We start from the raw sequence: 26733 nt of genomic DNA, 5'->3' as shown, positions 1-26733 counted from the left end.
TATATGTAGTTATTTTCAGCACGTCAAATGTTCTGGAAGCATTTCAAAATAAACACTGAAATTTCACCACGAAGATTTGAACGTCTATTTTCTCCATTCTGTCCTGGTAAATGCCTCTACATCACTTTCCAACTCACCTTGAGTGGGCCTCTCAGTCTGGCATTGTGAGTTTTTGTAAACTTGCTGACTCACACCTTCCCTGCTAATGTATAATAATAGTGCTGCTTCAAAGAGTCTTTCTTCCCCGCTATGCTAAACATGAAAAACATAAGATGATTATTTCAATCAAGCACATAATTATGAAGTCTAGAATATAGAAGTGAGCTTTTCTCAATGGATAATGAACAACATAAGTGATCATTAGAAAGTCACACAGCTTCAAAGATGTGTGAAAATTACAAAAATTTTTTTGTAATCTGATGGGAGACTAAGATCAATAGAGAATGCTACCAGTCAAGTGTTCTGTGTACTCTAGATTCCAGAAAAAGTATAGTTCAAGGCAAATCCTTCTACAAATACTTCAAAGAGTGATTAAATTCTTTCCTTGTGCTGGAATGTTATGATTATTATGGATAGAAAAGCCAAGTATCAGGATAATTACGAACCCCCTAGATTAGAGCTGTAATGAAACAAAGCGGACCTCAAATGCCCCCCTCCCATCCCAAGACTTCTTTACACATCGTTTCTTTAATTTGGGCAGGATATATCATGAATATGCAAAATGGAGAAATTATTATTTTATTCTAAGAAATAAATTGTTCACGCTAATTTATCTTGCAAGCAATGCTGAGTGCTCTCTTTTGCTTCGCTCTTTAGATATGAACTCCCGAAGAGCCCATTTTCCCCTCCTCATTCTAGTGTCGTACTAAGAGTTTTCTTGAGTCCTTGCTCAGCCAGAAACTAGGGGTTCCGTTATTGTGAGGTGCCATCACGAACAGAGACATCACCTGGACAAAAAAGAATTTTTATCTTAATAGAGACTAATATTGTAATGAGAACATTAATGCACAAACATTGTCTTGGAGCTAAGAGAGTCTTTTTTTAAAAACCTGTGGTGGTTTTATTGTTGTTGTAATGGTTTTTACCATAATGAAATTTAATGCATTACCAGGAAAAGCCATGACTTGTGGTTGGTGCTCCTTATATTTCAAAACACGTTAGCGTGAAGCTACAGCTAGATCTAATAATAGAAATGAACTTACCTAAAGATGCATTGATTTTTATATTAGGTCATGTTGAGAATGTACAAAGAACATCTAGTCCATGAAACAAAAATCCTCTTGAGAACAGCATTGATTGCAAGAGGGGGTAATATTAGAAAAACAGAAATCTTTTCCTCCTGGAATGGTGTACATTCCTATAATGGATTAAGTGCACTGGGTTGCTGAGAAAAGGTCATCTTTCAGATAAATGATAAATTTGATGAATTTCAATAGATTTAATCATCTCCTGAGATTTGATCAAAACAAAAATGGAGTAAGAAATAACATCCATTTCACCCATATAATTTTCTTTTCAAACTGAGGGTTTAAATATTTTATTTGTAAGTACATGAATTTATTCTAACTTCTAAAACTATAAATATTATCTCTATTATCATGCACCTGTTCAGTCCAATTCCTCACAAAATTAAGTCCCTTTCATAGTAAGACATTGGACAGCTTTAAAGAATTTCAGGAAATTCTCTCAGCCAAGTTACCTGGTAAGAGAAGGAACAGACAATGAAGGCAACATCGGATCCTATTCTTAAACCCAGAGATCCTTCCTAAATTATAAGAGATTAGAGGGTAGGGGGCATTTTATCCTATCCATATTATTAGATAAATTAAATCAGCATTGAATTCAATAAGCTATTATTTAGTATATATTTTTTAAAAGTCAACAAAAAAATAAAACAAAAATGCTAACAGTTTCTTCAGAGGAGTGTATTTCTGCATTTTCATCATTCTAGTTTATCTAATTCATCCATATTTGTATTACATTTTTCATGTATTTTGTCTTGGATCATTAGATTATAGTTTTCATTTCTTTGCTTGTATGTATCTCTTGAATACATGTATTAACTATAACATGTTTTAGTTCCCCTTATTTTCCTTTTTTCTATATTAAATTAGTGTGAGATTTTTTATTGCTCCCTTTTTTATTGCTGTTATGTAGAATGAGTTTTTACATCACTTTTGAAAGAAGGGTTAGTCCATGCTATCCTTTCAAACTGCATAGCCTGAGAGCACCTTCTTTTGTTGTTCTAAAAAAAATAATTAAAATAATATGGCTTCCTACTTAGAGGTCTGCTTCCTCTGCTCTCCTTTCTCACTTTTACCAGTATCAGGGGAGGTAAACTACTGCATCTGAACCAAATACGAATCTCAGACTTTTTTTGGGGGGTGGGGGTGGGGGGACATGGTCTGGGAATCAAACTCATGTCTCCAACATGGAAGATGAACACTGTACCGCTCAACCACCTATGCACCCTTCAGGCTTGTTTTCATACTGTACTCAAGCTAAGATTGTTTTCTGTTCACTTAAAGAGTTGTTAAAAAAAAAAAAGAAGATATGCAATGAGATAACATTCGGTCTGCAATCAAGCCTACGCATTTAATATCTGTCCTGCTAAAGAAAAAGGTGGCCACCTCCCGAGTCTCAGACCAATGTTTTCCTTTGACCCTGTTGTTTTCATCATGTTCAATTTGGATTCTGTTCCTAGCATTTTCTCCTTGTTCAAGGTTTTGACCTGAAGAGGATTTGTATTTATTTAAATTGAGAGTTTCTATGACCCAGACTGCCCCAACATTCAGTATCAGACCACGGACCCCACTCACCAACCAACAAATCAGACCCTGAGAAGACCCTCCCAGTTTTGACTGCTGTTCTCAGATTGGCACAATTTACAGGTGGTTTTCTTTCTTAGTACTCTATATTATTGAAGGATTTAAGGGGAATCAAAATTTAGGCCACTGACTATATCTTCCTTATATCCAAAGATAATTTTTTAATTGAATGATTAAGAGGAACTGGAAAGATGAGGAACATTCCACATTGTTTTTTATGAACTAAAATGTAATATTTTAAGGACAAAGTATGTGTTCAGTAAAAAATTATTAGCTTGGATGTTTCTTTTTCCCTCATCTTCAGTCAAATAGTCAATAAGTTTTTCCATATGTGAATAAAAATGATCACACAGAGATTATTAAATTTCACTTTATGCATTCATCCATCATAAAACTAAATTCCCCTCAGAGAATTCTATGCTAATTCTATTTGTCCTTCAATAACAAAACCACTCTCAGGAAATTTAAGCTATACTTCTCTTTGTTTCAGAATTACTTTTCAAGGATGCAGCATCATATTTAATTCATAATTACATTTATTCTATGAGTGATTAAGTAGCTTATATTGGACTCTATCAGACACAGATAACCACTCAAAATTCTTGACAAAATATAAAAAGCAACCCTTAGAAGACCTGGACAGTAAGCACATACAGGGAGAAATTGAAGAACATTTGAGTCTTTCTTGAAAGAAGGTAAGTATACTAGGTAAAATAATAGCAATAATCATAATTTGCTTTCATTATGTGCTGGAATATAAACATTAATGAGGAAAATTGCCAGCTACTCTTTTACTTTAAATACCTGGTCCTAGCATGCACCCTGGTACCCACTCTCTTTCACCTCAGCTGTGGATATCATCTAGTGCAGAGTCAGGGGCAAACATAAAGTCACTCATTTGTCTACATACCCAAGAAGGGGAAAAGATCATTATCTGGCCTCCGTCAACAGAGCTATATTTGTTTAAATATATATTTGTTTAAAGATAGCTCACACTATGGATCGAGGCTGTCAGTCTAAAGGTCCAAAAGTCTGATGATAAAAATTAACCTAGGGCAGTCCATGGTGGCTCAGCAGGCAGAGTTTTCATCTGCCACGTCCGAGACCTGGGTTCGGTTCCTGGTGCCTGCCCAGACCAAAAAAAAAAAAAAAAATTAACTTAGGGTTAGGGGAACATAATTTTTAAAGCAAATATCTGGGAAAAAATATTTAAATGCCATAGCATCCTCAAATCTTTTTTATTTTAATTTGAAATAACTTTAAACTTACAGAATAGTTACAAAATAATATCAAACCTACACAGAAGACTCCAATGTACCCCTATACTCCAGATACTCAGAGCCGCCAATTTTATCATTTTACAACATTTTCTTTATTATTTTATCTGCCAATCCATCTATCTATCCAGCTGTCTATCTTTCAGTCTATTTATCAGTCCATTCTCTGGAACAGCTGAGTGTACGTTACATACATCATGTCCTTGAAAACTTAATACTGCCATGTACATTTCCTAACAACAAGGGTATTCACTTATATAACCGCTGTTCTAGTTTCCTGAACAGCTCAAGAAAATACCATGAAATAGGTTAGGATAAACAATGGGAATTTATTAGCTCATGGTTTTAAAGCTAAAAGAAAGTTGAAATCAAGGTGCCATCAAAGCAATGTCTTCTCCCTGAAGACTGTGGCATTTTGGGGCTGGTGATACTTGGTCCTTAGCTTGTCACACAGCAAGGCACATGGCAGCCTCTTCTGACCTCCCCCTTTTCTTCCAGGTTCCATTGATGTCAGCCTGTAGGGGGTTAATCTGTGTTTTTCTGTCTCTCAATCTGAATATCATTCTGTTTATAAAGGACTCCAGTTGACATATCCTGATTTAAATGAGCCACACCTTAACTGAAGTAACCTCATCAAAAGGTCCTACTTACAATAGGTTGATTTCCCAGGAATGGATTAAATTTAAGAATATGTTTCTAGGGGTACATACAGCTCCAAACTAATACAACCACCTTAAGGCAATTAGAGTTCAAGAAATTTAACATTGATAGAAAATTTATGGTTATATTCCAATTTTTTCTTATTCCCCCAAATGTCCTTTTGAGCCTTTTCTCCTTAGTTACTAGAACCCATCAAGAATCATGTATTGCATTTAATTGTTATTGCCTCTTTAGTTGCTCATTCTTTATTTTTTTAATTGTGGGACTATTATACACCATAAACTTTCCCATCTCAACCACCCCCAAACTTCTAGAGAATTATAAACCAGGAAAGGGACCTTGGACATATTGGAGAATGTTCCATCTAGCTGATTTAAGACATTTATATGAGCAATGAACCTTCCAAAATACTACATAAAGTATATGGCTGAAGTACAGAATGTCCACATACAAGAAAGACCTGCAAATTCCACCTGGATTGTGAAGAGAAGTGCTTAATGACTGAACTTCTTGGGAGCATTCCATTGGCACCATAGCTGAGATTGATAAACCCTTGTGTCCAAATTGTCGAGTCCATTTTGGTGAACTAACTCAAAACTATATGAGAAAGCATGTAGATGAGGATAAAAGGGGAGAATACATAGAATTTGGGGATAAATAAATCACCTTTAAAAAAAGTCATGAGGAGTGCATGGGTGGTTCAGTGGTAGTATATGCGGGAGACCCAGGTTTGATTCCTGGACCATGCACCACCCCCCCAAAAAAAAATTCATGAGATGACTTTCTTAAACACTGTGCTCTGAGATTGCACACTGTGAAAAATAAAACAATGTGTTTTTTTTTCTTTAATTAGAAATACTCTTTCATATGCCATCAAGAATGCTGATTTTTCAAGAGACTTCTATTTAGTAAAATCGCATACTAGCTGAAGTTCAGCTCTGCTTTCACTTGAGAAAAGATAAACAAAGATAAAGAACTTTGTAGGTTAAAATATATAATGAATGGTTTTTACATTCAAATTATCATTCCCAGTGTGAAAATGATGATAGTACCCCCACGCACAGACATACAACTATTGATTTTCAAAGTATTATTTAATGAGCCATATAAATTTTCCATTTTTTATTGAATGTCCCTAGTGAGGAGATTGGTTTCATGGAAACTAATATTTGCTGATTAAATAATGATATAGTATGTCATGATTTTCTTCCTGGGCAGTAAGACTTCATATCTCCATGCAGAATCCAGAAATCTGGCACTTTAAAGTTTCAGAACCACAGTGATCCCAGGAGGCAAGACAGAAATGTTGTCACTGTCTAACCTTTTAGAGGAAACCTGACTTCTCACAGTCTTCACAGACAAGGTCCTAAAACTTTATAAGGTAACAATTTCCATCTCCATTAATTTGAAACTAGTGAGGCTGATTAGGTAATTGGATAAATTACTTCTGCTATAATAACAAACTTGAATGCTGATAAAATGTCAAAGAACATTGACTATAAAAAAGGAAATCATAATTTTCTGATTAAAAAAAACCTAAGTAAAGATTGCTTCAGCCTTTGATTCAACAACTAACAACATTGCTCACAGATCATGCAGCCTCACATTCTTTCACTGATGAAAAGAAGCAGTTAAATTAAGTTGAAATAAATCTATTCAAGAAATAAATGCTGGGTATTATATAAGACAGAGTTGATTAGGATAAATGTCTCACATTTTCTGCATCTAAAACAAAGCAGAATAACGGATTACAAAGTTTAGCATGAAAAATAATAATGAAAAGTTACATTATGTTCATGAACACATATAGAGATATTAGAAACATTTAAACTAAAAGAAATTAACATAATGTAAATAGTTGCAGAATGTTTTAAAGCTGGGATGTGCCCAAGTGATTAGACCTTTTCTTGAAATTTTTCTTGTTCATTGTGATGTCATGTGTTAAATTGGACAAGTTATGATACCTAATTGTTTGCCAAACACTGATCTAGGTGTGACTGTGGAGGTTTCTGCAGATAGAATTAGTGTCTACAATTAGTTGATCTTAAGTAAAGATTATTCTTGATAATGTGGTAGGTTTCATCCAATCAGTTGGAGAGCTTAAGAGAGAACTGAAGATTACAGGGACCAGAAAATTTTCTGCCTAAAGAATTCACTGTCAGCTTGTACTGGGATTTCTAGCTTGCCAGCATCCCTGAAGGAATTCAGACTCAAGACTTCATGTTGAAGAGTTTCTACCCTACTGACATCTCCTATAAAACATAAAGTTACCAGCCCCCACAATTGTGTGAACCAAGTCCTTAAAATAAATCTCTGTATACATGTCTCTTGTTGGTTCTGTTTCTCTGAAGAACTCAACTAATACATTCATGAAGCCTCATTTTAAAAATTAATGGCAGGGAGTCATTTTGAGTAAATAAAGTTTTCGAAGTGAGTAGAAATAAAAATAAAATTCCCAAAGTGAATAAAAATTAAAAATTCTCAAAATAAATAAAATAATCCCTATAACACAGAAAACTAAATCTACTCTTAAAAACAGAATTTTAAACCAATTGCCCCAAACTTCAAACCTATTGTAGTTGTTAGCTTCAGCTATCAACTTGGCCAGGTGATGGTGTCCAGGTTGTTTCTGTGAACTTAAATCCTCAGCATGTGAAATTCATCTATGGCTGATTACATCTGTGGTGGGCTAAGAGGAGTGCTTCCCTCAATCAGTGATGTTTTAATTTGATTAGCTGGAGGCGTAAAAGGAGTCAGAAGTGAAAGAATTTGCTGAGTGCAGCTCAGCCCAACTCAGCTCAGAGCTCAGTGCCAACACAGACCCAGACATTTGGAGATGCAGAAAGGGAATGCCCCAGGGGAAATCATCTGAAACCAGAAGCCAGAAGAGAAGGTCTGCAGATTTCACTATGTGCCTTCCAGTGTGACAGAGGAACCCAGATAAAAGCCAGCTGCCTTTCCTTTGAGGAATTGTAGATTTGTAACCAAATAAATCTCCTTTATAAAAGCCAATCCATTTCTGGTGTATTGCATTCTGGCAGCTTTAGCAAACTAAAATATCCATTAAATTACTATACTGAAAATACCTCCTTTTCTGCTGTTTCTGTCAACTTCTTGTACTTGTCACCATTTAACAATGCGAAAGCTGCCAGGCATGATTTTTAACACTAAAAGTATACTGTAGCATATGGAGACCATTTCAAACAAATTATTTTCCCCGAAAACCAGCATCATATAATGGAAGACAGAACACAGCCCAACTACATGTACTCCCTTGTGTCTTAACCCACTGCTCCACTTTTACTTATCCTATGTGCTGATTTGAAAGGAAGTATGCCCCCTAAGAAAAGCCATGTTTTAATATAAATCCCACTTCATAAAGGTAGAATAATTTCTGTTCAATACTGTATGTTTGAAACTGTAATGAGATCATCTCCCTGGATGATGTGATTTAGTCAAGAATGGTTGTTAAACTGGATTAGGGGACAACATGTCTCCACCCATTTGGGTGGGTCTTGATTGGTTTATTGGAGTCCTATAAAAGATGAAATTTTTTGGACAATGAGAGATTCAGAGAGAGCAAAGCAACACTATGAAGCAGAGAGTCCACCAGCCAGTGACCTTTGGAGATGAAGAAGGAAAACACCTCCCAGGGAGCTTCATGAAACCAGAAGCCAGGAGAAGAAGTTAGCAGATGATGCCATGTTCTCCATGTGCCCTTCCAGATGAGAGAGAGAAGCCCTGACTGTGCTTGCCATGTGCCATTCCACTTGAGAGAGAAACCCTGAACTTCATCGGCCTTCTTGAACCAAGGTATCTTTCCCTGGATGCCTTAGATTGGACATTTCTATAGACTTGTTTTAATTGGGACATTTTCTCAGCCTTAGAACTGTAAACCAGCAACTCATTAAATCCCCCTTTTTAAAGGCCATTCCATTTCTGGTATATTGCATTCTGGCAGCTAGCAAACTAGAATATCCTATTTCTGCTTTACCTGTTGCTTATCATCTCTCAAAGACCCAGCCTTACCCTTCATTTCTGAAATATTTATTCCTTGTAAATAAAGTGCTATATGTTAAAACAGTTCACAGAAACTATCTTCTTATTCTAACTGAAATCCAACTCTCCACTGAATATACAAGTTTCTCTTCAAAATTCTATAGATATAAAAGCTACTGTAATCCAGATGATCTAGTGCTCTGCCCTATCCCTACACAGCAGGTATATATAGACTTAGAGAAGGAAAAGAAAAGGGATTGATCTAAGCATTCCTCAGACTGTTGGCATACACTCCCTACCACTTCAGTTCACAATATGGATGTTTCCCCCAGTGATAGCTGACACCCATATTTCCCCAAAGCAAATATGCATTGGATCCCAATGAAAGATAAGGCTGTCCTTCATTCAAAGCTGTACAGAGTCCAAGAAGGGAGATAAGATTCAGGTAGCTGGCTGTCATGAACTCTACACTCTCCTGTAATGCCTAGTCATATTCTGAAATAATGATTAAATCCCTTTGAAAATCTTGAAAATTTCACAGCCTCTACCATCTACTTTTAAATCTTTTCTCTTCCATGCAGGTGTCTGCATAGTACTGGTGGTATGCAGTACCATACAGATGGATGAGCCTTAGCTTCATTGTCTGTCGGGTGGAGATATGAGGTTTTCCCCTTCAGGCTGCAACTTGAATCATCTAAAGTCAAATACCTCACACTGTGAGAGTTCATTTTCTTCAAAAATTCTACATAACACATTAAAAATGTTTAACTCTGGAGGGCCACGGTGGCTCAGCAGGCAGAGTTCCTGCCTGCCATGCTGGAGACCGGCGTTTGATTCCGGTGCCTGCTCATGCAAAAAAAAAAAAAAGAGTTGAACTCTCCTGCCCTAAAAGAGCATGCCACTCCTCACATCAAGGGGTGAAGCTGTTTCCTGTTCTCCTGAGTCTAGGGTGGTCTTGGGCCTGCCTTTGATCAATGAAATGCAGCAGAAGTGATATTCTGGAAATCCTAAACTTAGAACTTGAGAATAGCAGCTTTCACTTCGCATATGCCATGCGAGGCCATATGGGGAAGAATGGAGGCACTACCATTTACAACATGAGCTGATCTCCCGGCTGACAGCCAGCACCAATTGCCAGCCATGTGAGGAGGCCATCTTTGGCACTGCAGCCCAGTCAGTCTTCTAGATGGTGTAGTTCCATTATGTGAAAAAGAAGAACCACCCAACTGAGTCTAATAAACCCAGAGAGCTGTGTGAGAGAATACAACTGGTTGCTGTTTTAAGCCTCTAAGTATTAGATGATTTGTTATATAGTAATATACAACCAAAACATCCACTGACAAAATTTTGAACTGGTACCTTAAGAGCTTAGATTATTAAAATAACAGAGCTTGCCCCTTTCCATGCCCTAAATTACATTATAAAGATTTCTTCAACTAATTTGTTATGAAAGGCATAAGCCAAAAGCCAATCTCAAATCTCTTTGGTCGTCTTCCCTAACTATGAATTCAACAGGGGTTGGGATTTTCAGTGTGCCCATTATGAATTCCAGTGCATTATTTTCATAACCTCCCCCTCACATTTACCTGTCTTTGAAGCTTATGCCAACTGTATATTTTGCCCTCTTCCTCTCATCACTATCATATAGCAGTTTTATGAATTGTCTTCTCATTTATTGGAGAATCTAGTTTCAACTACTATGTAGATAATCATCTAATAACCTCTTAATAGAGCTACATTTTTCAAAATGTATAAAGAATTTTTCATTAATTGATGACGATTATATCTATGATCCCCAAATTGTCCAGCATTAATTTAAACACAAAGGAAATGAATACTACATTGAAGGAACATTTCCTACATATTCAAAATAAAGGATTAAATACTTTTTGTTCTTGTACTTTCTGTTTAGATGTTGACTGTTAATGCTTACCAATGAATTGGTGATTCAGCAAAGCCCATTTACAAGCATTCCTTGTAAATAAAGTGCTATCTGTTCTTTATTTCTGAATCAATTGAACAATAAGCAAAGGAGTTAACCCATGAAGACAAGAACTTGCTATGCTGATTTCCAAAAAATTCAGCAACTATCTGCCAAGGCAATCTATTACATATTTGGAATATGTGGAGCAGTTATTTTTTATATTTACGCAAGTGAAAATTGCACATAATGTAATATGACTATATTTTCTGGTAGAAGACAGAAGTACCACCTAGCAGTTGATACAAAATTAAATCCATAAAAAAATTAAATCCATAACAATTGCATAGAATAATTCTAATATTTTGCTCTTAAAGGAGGAGAAGGAGAAGGGAAAAAATGAGCTGCTGTAAGATTAGAATGAGTTTCACAAATGGCAGAGTCACTGACACTGATGGCTGATGAGATGTCAAAACAGACCACACAAATACCCACTCTTTCAGCCACCAGAGAAAGTATACTAAGAATGAGTACACTTAGCTCTCCCTACCATAACCTATAAAAGTATTTAAATAAGGGGACAGGGCTCACATGGAAAAAAATTAAGTGAGAAATCATGTGTCTTACAATCTCACAAATATTTATATTTAGCTAAATTCTTTTAATGCTCAGATGACTCCACAATTTAATATATTCCATTTCTTTAGCAGCTATTACATTCGATAGAAAATAATTTTCAAGGTAGTTATATAATAGTACTAGAAAATTTAGTGAACAGGTAAATCGTATCATAAATATCCTGTGTTGAATACCAATGTATAACCTACCTACCAGCATGCTAAAGCTCTGAAAAAAATAAAAGATCCTTTGCCTATGCTTTACTATTGTTGGAAGCAATTAGGTAAAGCACATGAGGTCAGATTCTTCTTATAATGTGTATACTGCTGTAAAGGTGAAAAGCACCATCAGAGAGAAGCTACATGAAGTCTTTTAGTTTGGAAGGGTGGGCCATTTAACTGTAGCCCACATCACAGGGCAACAGTGATAGACATCACAACTCAGAATTATTCTAACTTCATCAGAATAGAATGATTAAAGATGGCCATATGTTAATTTACACAAACTAAGCAACAATTTATAAATGGGTGACTGGGAAATTCACCAAATATCAACCATCAACATATTAATCAAGAAATAATTTTTATACTCATGTTTGAGCTCAGAAGAGACAACATTACCAACATAATTTTAAAGTTATCAACAAAAGAATTATCCTAAGTAAACCATGCAAAAAAAAAAAGAGTGAGGTAAGAATTACTGACCCTGATCTGCACTCTTTAGGAGAGTCTCCTCCTTCAGACAGACCATTACTGCACATCGGCGATGGTTTCTCTACAGAGAAGAAGAGGATTTAAAGTTATCTTGTCCAAGATAAATCCTATATTCTGACTCTATACTCAGTAAGCAAACTTCCAATTAAAATTTAGCTTTAAGAGGCTAAAGGTGAACAATGTATCAGCTAACCAATATCATATCTATATGGAAGTTCAATTTATTTTTTAAACCAACACAGAAAAGTGGCATTCTAGTATCTGCATCAGACAGTAGTGAATTTAGGCTAGTTTAGATGAACAATAGTACATAGATTCTGGCCCTCCAAATCAGTTTGCTAACCCTGTCATAACCCTTCCAGTGGTCTAGATTCCACATTCTGTCTGCATCCATCTTCTTTACCTTTCAAAACTATATCACAGGCTGCCCTCTGAATATGAAAATTGTGTCATTCATCCACTCTTTTTTTAATTTATTAGGGAAGTCATGGGTTTACAAAACAATCACGTGTAAAATAAAAAATTCCCACATACCACCTTATAATTGACACCATGCAATGGTGTGACACATTTGTTAAAATTGATGAAAGTAAATATTTACAATTGTACCATTGTACAAAATACACTGAATTAAATTCATCAAACATTCATAATTTTCATATATTTTATTTCTTTTAATTAGAAAAGTAGTGGGTTTACAGAACATTCCTGCATAAAATGCAGGATTCCCATATACTGCCATACTATTAACACTTTGCATTTGGTGTGATACATTTGGTATAATGAAAGCCATTTTTATCATTGTACTTTTAATTATAGTCCATGGTATAACTTTTATAGCCTTCACTGTATGTATTTTGCAGTTCCTTTGATTGTTTTTTCTGTGTACAAGTCCTTTACATCCCTAGTTAGGTTCATTCTAAGTACTGGATTCTTTTTTTTCTTTTTAACTTTTTATTGTATACTATAACAACATATATGCAAAACAAATAAATAAAAAAGCAATAGTATTCAAAGCACTCTTGTGGTTATAGGTCTTCTTTGGAGAAATGGCTACTCAAGTCTTTTACCCAATTTTTAAGTAGGATGTTTGTCTTTTCGTTAAGTTAAAGGATTTCTTTATACATTCTGGATATTAAAACCTTATCAGATGTGTGGTTTTTCAATATCTTCTCCCATTGTGTGAGTGGTCCTTTTACTTACACCATAAACTCCTTCAATGAACAAAAGTCTTTAATTTTGATGAGACCCCATGTATTTATTTTTTATGCTTGAGCTTTGGGTGTAAAGTCTAAGGAACCATTGCCTAACATAAGGTCCTGAAGATGCTTTCATAGTTTTCTTCCAGGAATATGATAATTCTGGGTTTTACATTTAGGGCTTTGATCCATTTTGAGTTCATTTTTGTATATGACATGAGGTAGGGGTCCACCTTCATTCTTTTACAAATGGAGAACTCTTTTCCCTGCACCATTTGTTGAAGAGACTATTCTTTCCTAATTGAGTGGCCTTGGTAGCTTTGTCAAAAATCAGTTGGTCATAAATGTGAGGGCTGATTTCTGAACTCTCAATTCAATTCTATTGATGCTATATTGTCCTTGTGCCAGTATTGCATGTTTGATTACTGTGGCTTTATAAGTTTTAAGATTGGGAAGTGAAAGCCCTCCAAAATTTCTTCTTTTTCAAATGGCTTTCACTATTCAGGGCTGCTTAACCTTGTCTATGAATTTAATGATTGGCTAATCCATTCCTGCAAAGACGGTTGTTGGAATTGTGACTGGAATTATGTTGAATCTGTGAATTGCTTTGGACATCTTCACAATATTTAGCCTTCCAATCATGAAAATGGAATGTCCTTCCATTTATTTAGTTCCTTGATTTTGTTTAGCAATGTTTTTTTCCGTTTCTATGTACAAGTACTTTGCATCCTCAAAGTTATTCATAGATATATGATTCTTTTACTTGCTATTATGGAGGGATCTTTTTTCTTAATTTCTTCTTCCAGTTGTTCCTTGCTAGTGTAAAGAAACACTATTGATCTTGTATCCTGACACTTTGTTCAATTCATTTATTAGCTTAGGAGCGTTGCTGTTGATTTTTCAGGATTTTCTGCATACAGGATCATGTCATCTGCAAACAGGAAAAGTTCCCTTTCCAATTTAAATCCCTTTTATTTCTTTTTCTTGCTTAATTGTACTAGCTAAAATTTCCAGTACAATATAGAATAACAGTAGTGACAGTGGACATTCTTATCTTGTTCCTGATCTGAGAGGTAAATCTTTCAGACTTTCACCATTAAGTATGATGTTAGTGGAAGGCTTTTCCAAATGCACCCTTTACGTTGAGGAAGTTTCCTTCTATTTTTAGTGTTCTAAGTGTTTTTTTCAAGAAGGATACTGGATTTTGTCAAATGCTTTTCTGCATCATTTGACATGATTGTTGGGGAGGTTACTTTATGCTGTTAATGTGGTGCATTATTTCATTGATTTTCTTATGTTGAACCATCCTTCCATAACTGATAAAAATCCCACTTAATCATGTTATGGATCAATTCATGGAACATGCTGTTGGATTCAGTTTGCTAGTATTTTGTTGAAGATTTTGGTATCTATATTCATAGGAGATATTAGTCTGTACTTTTTTCTTGTGATATTTTTATCTGGCTTTGGTATGAGGGTTATGTTGGCCTTGTGGAATGAATTAGAGAATGTTTCCTCCTCTTCAATTTTTTGGACCAGATTGAGAAGAATTGGAGTTAATTCTATAGGGGTGTTTGATAGAAAACCTCTGTGAAGTCATCTGATCCTGAGTTCTCTCTGTTGGGAGGTTTTTGATTATTGATTCAATTTCTTTACTGGTTATTGGTTTCCTGAGATCTTCTACTTCTTGAGTCAGTATAGGCAGTTTGCGTTTTTCTAAGAATCTGTCCATTTCCTCTAGGCTATCTAATTTGTTGGCATATAGCTGTTCATAGTATTTTCTTGTAGCTCTTTGTATGTCAGCATGATCATAACAATGCCTACTTTTTCATATCTGATTTTAGTTATTTATGCCCTCTCCCTTTTTTCTCCATCAGTGTCACTAAAGATCTGATGATTTTATTGATCTTTTCAAAGAGCCAACTACTGGAGTTTTGGTATTTCCTTCTTTCGACTTGCTTTGAGTTTTATTTGCTCTATTTTCCTTACTCTTTAAGTTTTGAGATTAGGTCTAATTTGAAATTTTTCTTCTTTCTTAATGTAAGCACTTCCCTCTCACCACTGTCTTTGCTACATCCAAAAAGTTCTGGAATGTTGTATTTTCTTTGTCATTTACCTCAAGATATTCCTAATTTCCTTTGTATTTCTCTCTTTAACCTATTGGTTGTCTAAGAGTACATAGTTTGATTTCCACACATTTGTGAATTTTCCATTTCTCCCTCTGATTTTGATTTCTAGCTTCATTCCATTGTTATCAGAGAAGATATACTTCATGATTTCAATATTTCGAATTTTTTGAAACTTGTTTCATAACCTAAGATATGGTCTTTTCTGGAGATTCAGTGTGCACTTGAGAAGAATGTGTATTCTGTTTTGGGTTGTGAAGTGCTCTAGATCTGTCTGTAAGGTCAAGTTGGTTTAGAGTTTCTTTCCCATCTTGTATTTTCTTATTGATTTTCTCTAGATAGTCTACCCATTATTGAAAGTAGTGTATTAAAGTATCTTACTATTAATGTAGAGCCATCAATTTCCCCCTTGAGATTTGTAAGCATTTGCTTCATTACTTGGGGGCTTTGATGTTAGGTGCATATATATTTAAAATTGTTACTTCTCCTTATTGAATTGACTAATTTATCAGCATATAATGACCATCTTTGTCCCTTGTAACTATTTTTAACTTATGGCCTATTTTATCTGATATTAGTACAGGTAACTCAGCTCTCTTTTGCTAACTACTTGCATGGTATATATTGTTTTCCATCCTTCCATTTTTAACCTACTTATGTCTTTGAATTTAAGGTGAGTATCACGTGGACAGCATATCATTGGGTCATGCTTTTTATCAATCTTGCCTACCTTTGCCTTTTTTGTTTGTTTGTTTGTTTTTACACCAGGAATCGAACGTGGGTCTCCAGCATGGCAGGTGAGAACTCTGCCTATTGAGCCATCATGGCCCACCTCCCATTGCCTTTTGACTGGAGAGCTTAATCCATTTTCATTTATAGTCACAACCAATAACGCAAGACTTTCTTCTGCCACTTTATTATTTAATCTTTGTAAGTCTTACATATTTTCTGTCCCTCAATTCTTCCAGTAAGGCCTAGTTTTCTATTTATTTTATTTGTTATATTATACCATATAGAGTCTCTTTTCATTTCTACCTGTACATATTCTTCTTTACTTTCCTTGTGGTTACTGTAGGTTTAAAATTTAGCATCCTAAATGTATAACAATCATGTTTGATTTGATAACAACTTGACTTCAATAGCATACACAACACTGTTCTTATACCCCTCCATTTACCTGCCTTTTTTTGTACTTGTTACCAATTATATCTTTGAATATTGTATGTCCCAAATAATGGATTTACCATTACTTTTTTATGCATTTACATTTTAGAAACCATGGGAAACAAGAAGTGGAGTTGCATATCAAAAAGCATGAAACAACGCGCTCACCCTGCGGCCAGCAAGGCGCTGGCGCCGCGTGGCCATGGGGTGAGTGCCTTAAAAAAAAAAAAAAAAAAAAAGCATGAAACAATAGTTGTGATATCTATTATTACTCAAATGCTTACCTTTACTGTAGTTCTTTATTTCTTTATGCCACTTTAAGCCACTATCTAATGCCCTTTCTTTCCATCTGAAGAACTCCTTTTAGCATTGCCCGTAGGGCAAATGTAGTAGTAATGAGCTACCTCAGCTTTTACTTATTTGGGAAAGTCTTAATATTTCCCTCTTTTTTTGAAAGAATACCTCACTGGATATAAGATACTTGGTTGGAAGTTATTTTCTCTCAGCACTTTAAATATATCGACCCACTGCCTTCTTTCTGATGAGAAATCAGCATTTAATCTAATTGGACTCCCTTGTACATAATGTATTGCTTTTTTCTTGCATCCTTCAGAACTCATTTCTTCTTCTCTGCATTTGACAGTTTGATCAATATGTGACAGGGCATATTTTTCTTTAAATTTATCCTATTTGGTGATCTCCAGCTTTCTTAGGTGTGCATATTCACATCTTTTGCTATGTTGGGGTAGTTTTCTGTGATTATTTATTTGCATATTTCTTCTGTCCTTTTCACTCTTCCTTCTCCTCGTGGGACCCCCACAATGTGTACATTGGTACCCTTGGCAATGTCCCAGAGCTCTCTTCATCTATTTTGGCTTTCTATAATTCTTTTTTTCTGCTCCTTAATCTGGCTCATTTCAACTGTCGCTTCTTCAGGTTTTCTGACTTTCTTCTGCCAGCTCCAATCTGGTGTTGAAACCCTCCTGGGCATTTTTAATTTCAGTTATTTTGGTCTTTAACTCCAGTAGTTCTGTTTGCTTCCTCCTAAAAATTTATATCCCTTAATTGAGATTCTCATATTGTTTATTAACTGTTTTCCTGATATAATTTTGTTCATTCTTGTACTGTTTTGAATCTGTTATGTACCCCAGAAAAGTCATGTTCTTTATCGTAATCCAATCTTGTGAGGACAGACATATTGTTAGATGGGATCTTTCTCATTAAGTTGCTTCCATGGAGATGTGACCCACCCAGTTGTGGGTGTGGCCTTTTCATTAGGTAGTTCCCATGAGATGCATCTCCTGCCATTCAAGGTGGGTCTCAATCTGTTTACTGGAGTCTTTTAAGAGGAAAACATTTTGCTTGAAAGCTCAGAGCTGACACAGACAGAGATACTGGAGATGCAGAAAGAAAATGCCCCCAGGAAAGCTATTTGGAACTATAAGCCAAAGGAACAGCAAATGCCAGCCATGTGTGGTCCCAGCTGACAGAAGTGTTCCAGATGCCCTCAGCCTTCCTTGAGCCAAGGTGTCTTTTTATGGATGCTTTAGTTTGCACATTTTTTATGGCCTTGGAACTAAAAACTTATAATTTAATAAATCCCCTTTATAAAAGCCAACCTGCTTCTGGTATGTTGCATTTCGGTAGTACTAGCCAACTAAAACAATTCTTTTTATTTTCTTTCAAATCTTTGAGCATATTGAAGATCACTTTTTAAAGTCTTAATCCAGTAAGTCCATAGTCTGGTGTTCTTCACTGATGTTTTCTGATTTTTATTTTCTTCCTTTGGATAGGCCATAATTTCCTGTTTGTTTGTCTTATAAACTTTTCTTGCACATTGTACATTTTAATATGTTAAAATGTCAACTCTGGGATTTATTCCCTAAGATGTCTCTTTCTTGAGCTTGTGTGACAGAGATTTTATTGAGTATCACCCTACCAGGAAGTCTGCCCAAAGTGAATGTAAAGTGCAGGGTCCTCCTGTCTTTTCTGGGCTTGTGCTTGCTAGTGGTCTTAAGAGTTCCTCTGTTACAGGAGTTTGAATGCCTCTTCTACTTCCCAGGGGACAGATATCTCTCTCTCCTGGGTATTCCATTGTGGGACTAAAAGCAAGTAAGCTTTTGTCTCGGGCCAACAACCCCAGTTGTTTCTTATACTGCTTTTTGTTGACTCAGGCTGCTTGTGCTTGGAGGACAAATTCTGGGAAGGGGTGGCAAACGAGAGAGGAGTTTCCAAAGTTATTCTTTCCCAACAGGTATGAGGCCAGGGTGTGACTGCTGGCTCCCAAATGATCAGGATAGTAGATGAAAGAGGAGTGAGGAAAGCACCACTTGCTTCTTCCATGCCTCCTCAAAGCTTCCATTATCTTGACCTGCCCAGATAATGCAGCCCTTCCATTGTCTTCCACAGCTTTGAGGAAGCATCGGTATTTAAATTTCCTCTACACCTTTGCCTAGGGCAGACTGGATCAATGGTATCCCTGAGAGCAGAGCCCCTAGTGATGATGCGAAGTAGCTAATCAAAAACTATGTCCAGCAGTTAGCCCTTGCCCTCCCAGAACCTTGGGGAAGTGGATTTTTATGTCCCTTTCTGCACCATCAAGCTAGGTCATGGACCAGACCCTGCTGCAACAGTAGGGGATGGTTTCTAGTAACTGCAGAAAGAAAGCAATTTACTGATATTTACTGTAATTTACCAGTCTCTTCCTCCTGCTCTACCCTGGATGCTGTACAATGTTCTACTGGACTCCAGAGTTTCATAATAGTTGATTCAGATAGTTCCAGCCTGTTTAATAGTTGTTCTGGTGGAGGGGCTGATTTCTAGAGCTTCCTCCTTTACAATCTTCCCACCTAATCTACTCTTCATAAGATATACCTAGTAAAATGTCCAAGATGGGTGATATTTTGTGCTGAGCCATCAATACAAAAACTTGTGCCAACAGAATATAATTGAAACTCAATTTGGTGATGAAAGGTCTCATCTATGGTTAATCATAGGACAGCGAACCTCTAATTTTGGCCTACTTAGTACATAGTGCTGCCTCATTAAATTACCAACCCAGACATTATTCAATAAGGCAGCCTCATATGGCTACTAGGGAAGACCTGGATCTCTGAGAAATGTTGGCAACATATTAATGTGACCACATCCATCTTGTTTGCCTTGCATTTTTTAAAATTTAATCATTGCTTTATTCCTGTTTTTGTTCTAACTCAAAAGCTACACTATACTCATCATAATCATTATTTATATTGACAATTTTTATCTCTCAGCAAACTTTCCAATATTCTATAACAAAAGTACACAGCATTCTAAATCCATATGTTGAGCTAAAAACTGATTAACATCAATTAAGACATTTGTTTTGCCTTCCTCTGATAAAAATGTATGGGTTTAATATAGGTGGATATGTAATTTACAGAACCCATCAATGGATGGAGAAAGGTAAGGATTTCTGATGATTCTGTAACTGAACTCACATTATGGCCTGTCCATATCACAATGAAAGCAATCTTTGGAGTAGTGAGCCAGCTGGAGGAGAACCAGACTTGAAATATAATAAACCCAGGAGAGGAGGCCCAGGACAGGAAGTTGGCAGCAGTTGTGGTATTGGCTAACGCCCCACTCAATCATCTGCTAGATTAAGTTTTGGCCGTGTCAGCTAGCTGGAGGAAAAAATGTGAAGCATAAACTTGTTCATTATAGAGGTGTGACTTGACTAAAAACAGTGATACTACTCAGTAATTGCCCACCTCTCCCTTCACCCTCTCCACCTCCCAACTCCCCACCCCACCCCTCCACATACACATACACACATCTAATAGCAAAATGGTTATCAGAAATGAAAGCATTCTTAGCCACAAGACAAATAAGCAATGAGACTATGAAATGTGTCCCAGGAAAAGAGCTCTAAAAGCAAACATTCTGAAATCTTCACTTTGCTTCTCTGGATTTATCAATGATAAATCTTTCCCAAAGGACCAATTAAGATTCTTTGTCCAGATCCAGAATCCCTCTAAGTTACTAGGAAACATCCTCTTTTTTTAAACCAAATAAATTTTAAAAACACTTAAAACAAAGTGGGGGGGGTAAGTTTCTTTATTCTACTTCTGTAAATGTCTTTTTGCATTCATATTTTATCTCCCACCTTTAAAATTTTTTATAACAAATGCTAAAAGTAAACCAACAGGCATCAATAATGTTTCCAGATCAATAGAAAAAAAGGAGGTTGAGGGATGTTGCCCTCTTCCACCTATGAAACTAAGTATGATATTGACCTTTGCTATAAAATGAATCAACAATGTCACTGCATTTACAAGGAAAGAAATTTCTTAGAGGCAGAAAGACTTAGACAACATTTGTATTCATAAAGAACCACTGAGGAACTCTTAGGCATTTTGGGGGAAATAACTTAATTCAAGTTATAGCCAGAAATTGGTGCCATCACAGGTGCCAATGGCTGGCTCCCTGTCCCTGAATTATTGTTATTACACCTCTGTTTTCACTGTCCTTCCATTCTGTAATAGACACTATAATTTCGTTCCAACCTATTCCCCTCCTCGTACCCTATGCCCATCCCTGTAGTCTTCCATTACCTAAGGACTGAAGCCCTGCCTTGACCCTTAAACTGTGAGGTGGATCTATGCTGAGGGACAGGCCATTTCTCCAAATGATGACCACCTGTTTACTTGGCTTCCAATATTCCTGTTTTTCAGTTTCCCCACTGCTAATTTGATTGTAAATGAATTTTTCTGTATTGCATATTAGACTGCAAACTTCCTAAAGAATTAAGCTTGCAATTCTTTGCCCCCCATCTCTGCATGTGAGTCACTTCCTCCATGTCAGGTCTACCCCAGAGAACAGATATTTTGATTTTGTTACCTTGCCACCTTCTGCTCTGTCCTGCTGTACATTATCATTTGGGCATGAATGATCATAAGACAAGACACTGTGGTATACAAAATCCTAAAGATATTCCCCCAAGTTTCCTGTTCACTGGTTATTCAATCAAAAACTACTCTAGGTACTACAGTGAGGGGACCTAGTAGATGTAATTAAGGTTATTAATCAGCTTGCCTTAATATAGGGATGTTATTCTAGATTAACCAAGCTGGTACACTTGCTCTTATAATATAATATAAACCACACAAGCTCTTATAATCAAAAGAAGAAGGTGAAGTCAGAGAGATATAGAAGAATGAGGAGGTTAGAGAGATTCCAAACATGAGAATCATTCAACCAAGTGCTTTTGGCTCTGAGATAAAGGGGCCCATGTGCAAGGACCTGAGGAGGGTGTCTCACAGATAAAGAAACCCCAGCTGACAACTAGCAATGAAATGGGGACTTTAGTCCTACAGTCACAAAGAACTAAATTCTGCCAATATCTTGTATGAGTTTGGAAGCAGGTTGTTCCCTGAGTCTCCTGATAAGAGCTCATCCAACTAACACCTTGATTTCACCCTTGTGAAAGCTAAAGCAAAGGAATCTGCTGAGCCAGTCTGGACTTCTGATCTACAGAACTGTGAGATAATAAATTTGCATTGTTTTAAGCCACTAAAATTTATCATACTTTGTTACAGCAGCAACAGGAAAGTAATACAGATATATAATTCACCCGTACATTTTTTCTGTAAAAAAGAAAATTTTTTCTTAAGGAACCTCTTATTAAAGGCAACATAAATGTTCTTTTTATTAGTACTATACACAAATTTGGAATCAGAAATTCTTTAAATTCCTGTCACCACTTTACTGTTAAAGCTTTTTGTAACCAAGCATATTTTCATTCACGAATATTTATTGAGCATAACCTATATCAAAAAGCAGATACAAAGGAGCTCCACCTCTGAATTTATTGCCGTATGGGAAAAGAATAATTTAACTACTATGAAAGGAATCATCTAACTACAACCTATAATTCTCCACTTGCCCCCTAAGAGCTCACAAACCTGACACAAGCTGCTTTTTCAAACCTTTGATTTCCTTTCATGCCTTTGAAACTTTGCTCATACAGTTCCATTTGCCCAGTTAGGAAAGTCCTACAAGACTCAATTTAATCATCCTCTCCCCTGAGAATAGTGATTCTCAACTGGGGACAGTCTTGCCCCCATGAGGGACATTGGAAATATCTGGAGACATTTTTGGTTGTCACACAGGTGTCTCCATAGAGACCAGGTAACCTGCTAAACATCCTACAATGCACAGGACAGCCCCTACAACAAAGAATGATCCAGACCTAAATATCAATAATGCCACAGTAGAGAAATCCTGAGCTAAATAGTTGGCAGTGTCAGATGATCCATCAATGTCAAGTAATATGACAGCAAAGCGTCCATTAGCTTTGGTAAAATGATCTACCATAGGGAATTCAGAAGTCAGATTGTAGTTTGTTGACATAAAAATGCTTTGAGTAAGTAAGAGAGAGAAAGTAAACTACTTATTCAGGAATTTGATGATGATAAGAAATAGACTTATTGGACAAACACAAAAAACAGATTGGAGAGGAAGGGAAATTTTAAGAAGGCATAGACTTGAGCTTGTTCAGTAGGGATAGAGATTCGGTATTATGCAAGAGAGAGAAGCTATTTGATGAATCAAAGACATTGGGGAAGCAGTAGGTTCAGGATATGACTGATAGTATGCATTCTTCAGAGTGATTCAAATAATTTTTTTTTTTTTACTAAAAGGGACAATAAATCATAAGAACTGGAAGATTTAAGTCTTTAATTTCCTATTGTAGGAAATATACAAGACAAACCTGAAGTATCTTGGTTTACTAAAACAAGTAAGTGGTTCCATTAGCCAAAGATGAAATGATTTGAGCACTTAAAAAAAAAAAAAGAAAAAGAAAAATGTCTGCAAAGGATTGAAATACATTTGTTTAAAAAATGTGAATCCATAATGATTTCCTTCCCAAAATATGAATTAAGAAAAGATGGACTCAGGAATACAACTTCCTAGGTTTGATTCCTGGCTCTTCTATTTACTAGGTATTTGACCTGAGAATTGAAATGACTAAAACAGGAAATACCTCGCCGCAGTATCTGACATGGTGTATGTGCTCACTATGCATTAGCTATCATTGTTTTCAAGAAAATTTAATCCTAGAAATTTTGAATTTTTAAAATTTATAAATTTTAAGTTTTAAGATTTTTTTAAAAATTTAAATTTGGAAGGATGGTGCCAAGATGGCAGCTTAGTGAGGTGCAGGATTTAGTTCCTCCTCCAGAGCAACTACTAAATAGCCAGGAATAGTACAGAACAAGTGCTAGGGCCATGTCAGTGACCGGACACACAGCGTACCCCAGTCTGGACTGGCTGTGAGCCCACCCAGAACTGTGAGTTCCCTAAGCAGCAGCAGCTGGCACCCCTCCCCCACAGGCTGCTTCCCAGAGGGGAAAGGAAAGAGAGCTTACCAGCAACAGGGGAGGAGTGCAACTAAGCTCCAATTGCGGAATTAATTCACAAATTCTGACTACTAAAAAAATAGGCTCCCAGCTCAGCTGAACCTTGCGGAGATTGCTGATTTTTGCCCCAGTGCTGAGGGGGCAGGGGTGATAGAAAAAGAAAAAAGAAACAGAGGTTTTCTTGGATCCGAGAGCACATAATACTTGAAAGGGTCTGGGTCCTGAAGGAAAGGAGGGGGCATATAGGATCTGAAGGCACACAAAACAACATACCAACTTATGCTCTTGATTGACAAACCTGAGGAACAGGCATCCTGTTCAGAGAAGGATTTTTCAATTTCTTTTTTTGTGGCTGTGTTTCTACAAAGGCTTGACTGCCTTTGGATACAGTGGCAGGGTTTCTCAGGCTGCCACTGCCCCGGGCATAGGCAGAAACAAGCTTGTTTGAGGGTTTTTCTGGAGCCTGTGCCTTCCCCAGGAGAGGGGTGGAGCCCAGCTCAAGTGAATTCCATCCTTCAAGGAATTCAGACTCCAGGGTTTGGAAAATTGAAGCAATTAAAGCCAGCCTACAACCTCTCCTCTGTCTCCACCAGGCCCTCAGCAGGGTGAGTCTGCTGAAGTTAAAGGTACAGCATCACCTTATGCTGGTGGGACTTGCAGACAGAAAAGTGCCACATACTGGGCAGGATAGGAAAAACACAGAATCCAGAGACGTCATAGGGAAGACTTTCAACCTGCTGGGTCTCACCCTCAGGGAAAACTTACACAGGTGACCCTTTCCTCCTGAGAGGAGGCCAGCTTGGTCTGGGAAAATCCAGCTGGGGTCTATAATACCTAAGTAGACACTCCTAAGGGTGGGAGGGAAAAGGCACCATACAGGTAGGGCAAGAAACAAGAAAACAAGAACTGAAAATTTCTGCTCTGTTAAACAAAACCTAAGCTAGTGGTCCAGAAAAAGCTGAATTGAATGTCAAAGAACAGACAGACAACAAAGTCATCCAGCAAGAAAATCCTAGGTAAAAGAAGTGAAAACAATCTCCCGAATAAACTAATAACATAATTAAATGCCTGGGTGCCAGCAAAAAATGATGAAACACACTAGGAAAATTGAAGATATTCCCTTCAAAGGAACAAACCAACAATTCAAATAAGATACAGGAATTGAAACCATTAACTCAGAATGTTCAAATAGACATGGAAAACTTCATCAAAACTCAAATCAATGAGTTGGGGGAGGATATGATGAAGGCAAAGAATGAACAAAAAGAAGAAATCGAAAGTCTGAAAAAACAAATCAAAGAACTTATGGGAATGAAAGGCATAGTAGAAGAGATGAAAAAAACAAGGGAAACCTACAATGTCAGATTTCAAGAGGCAGAATATAGGATTAGTGAACTGGAGGATGGAATATCTGAAATCTGACAAGCAAAAGAAAATATAGGGAAAAGAATGGAAAAATATGAACAGAAACTCAGGGAACTGAATGACAACATGAAGTGCATGAATATACATGTTGTGGGTATCCCAGAAGGAGAAGAGAAGAGAAAAGAGGGAGAAAAACTAATGGAGGAATTGTGGCTGAAAATTTCCCAATTATTATGAAAGACTTAAAATTACAGATCCAAGAAGGTCAGCATACCCAAAACAGAACAGATCCAAATAGTCGTACTTCTAGACACTTACTAATCAGAATGTCAGATGTCAAAGAGAAAGAGAGAATCTTGAAAGCACCAAGAGAAAAGCAATCCATCACATACAAGGGAAGCCCAATAACATTATGCATAGATTTCTCAGCAGAAACCATGGGGTGAGAAGACAGTGGGATGATATATTTAAATAACTAAAAGAGAAAAACTGCCAACCAAGAATTCTATATCCAGCAAAACTGTCCTTCAAAAGTGAGGGAGAAATTAAAACATTTTCAGACAAAAAAGTCACTGAGAGAATTTGTGACCAAGAGAGCAGCTCTGCAATAAATACTAAAGGGAGCACTAGAAACAGATATGAAAAGACAGAAGAGAGAGGTGTGGAGAAGAGTGTAGAAATGAAGGCTATCAGTAAAGGTAAAAAGTAGAAAAATTAAAAGGCAAAATGATAGAAGAAAGTACTACCCATACAACAATAACACTAAATGTTAATGGATTAAACTCACCAACCAAAAGGCATAGATTGGTAGAATGGATTAATAAAACAGGACCCATCTATATGCTGTCTACAGGAAACACATCTTAGACCCAAAGATAAACATAGGTTAAAAGTGAAAGGTTGAGAAAGGATATTTTATGCAAATAATAATCAAAAAAGAGTGCAAGTAGCTATACTAATATCCAACAAATTAGATTTCAAATGTAAAACAGTTAAAAGAGACAAAGAAGGACATTGTATATTAATAAAAGGAACAATTCAACAAGAAGACATAACAATCATAAATATTTATGCACTGAGCCAGAATACTGCAAAATACATGAGGCAAACACTGAAAACAGTGAAAAGAGAAATAGACACATCTACCATAATGGATGGAGAATTCAATTCACCACTCTCGTCAATAGACAGAACATCTAGACAGAGGATCAATAAAGAAACAGAGAATTTGAATAATACAATAAATGAGCTAGACTTAACAGATATTTATCGAACATTACACACCACAAAAGCAGGATACACCTTTTTCTCAAGTGCTCATGGATCATCCTCAAGGATAGACCATATGCTGGGTCACAAAGCGAGTCTCAATAAATTTTAAAAGATTGAAATCATACAAAACAATTCTCAGATCATAACGGAATAAAGTTAGAAATCAATCAAACTGGCAGACTGTCAGA

At 36.4% G+C, this 26733-nt stretch overlaps 1 long non-coding RNA gene across 1 annotated transcript in view; it reads right to left on the bottom strand.

Moving 5' to 3' along the window:
* Positions 1-12007: 12007 nt before the first annotated feature.
* Positions 12008-26733, bottom strand: part of LOC143647985 (uncharacterized) — a 71192-nt gene continuing 56466 nt past the window's right edge. The window contains exon 3 of the long non-coding RNA XR_013158298.1: positions 12008-12077. This is a non-coding gene — a long non-coding RNA (uncharacterized LOC143647985). The remainder of the gene's footprint in view (positions 12078-26733) is intronic.

This window comes from Tamandua tetradactyla, chromosome 10 (genome assembly GCF_023851605.1).
Source record: "Tamandua tetradactyla isolate mTamTet1 chromosome 10, mTamTet1.pri, whole genome shotgun sequence".
Classification (NCBI taxonomy): domain Eukaryota; kingdom Metazoa; phylum Chordata; class Mammalia; order Pilosa; family Myrmecophagidae; genus Tamandua; species Tamandua tetradactyla.
Note: the sequence above shows the minus strand (reverse complement) of the source record. Positions and strands in the feature narration are given on the sequence as shown.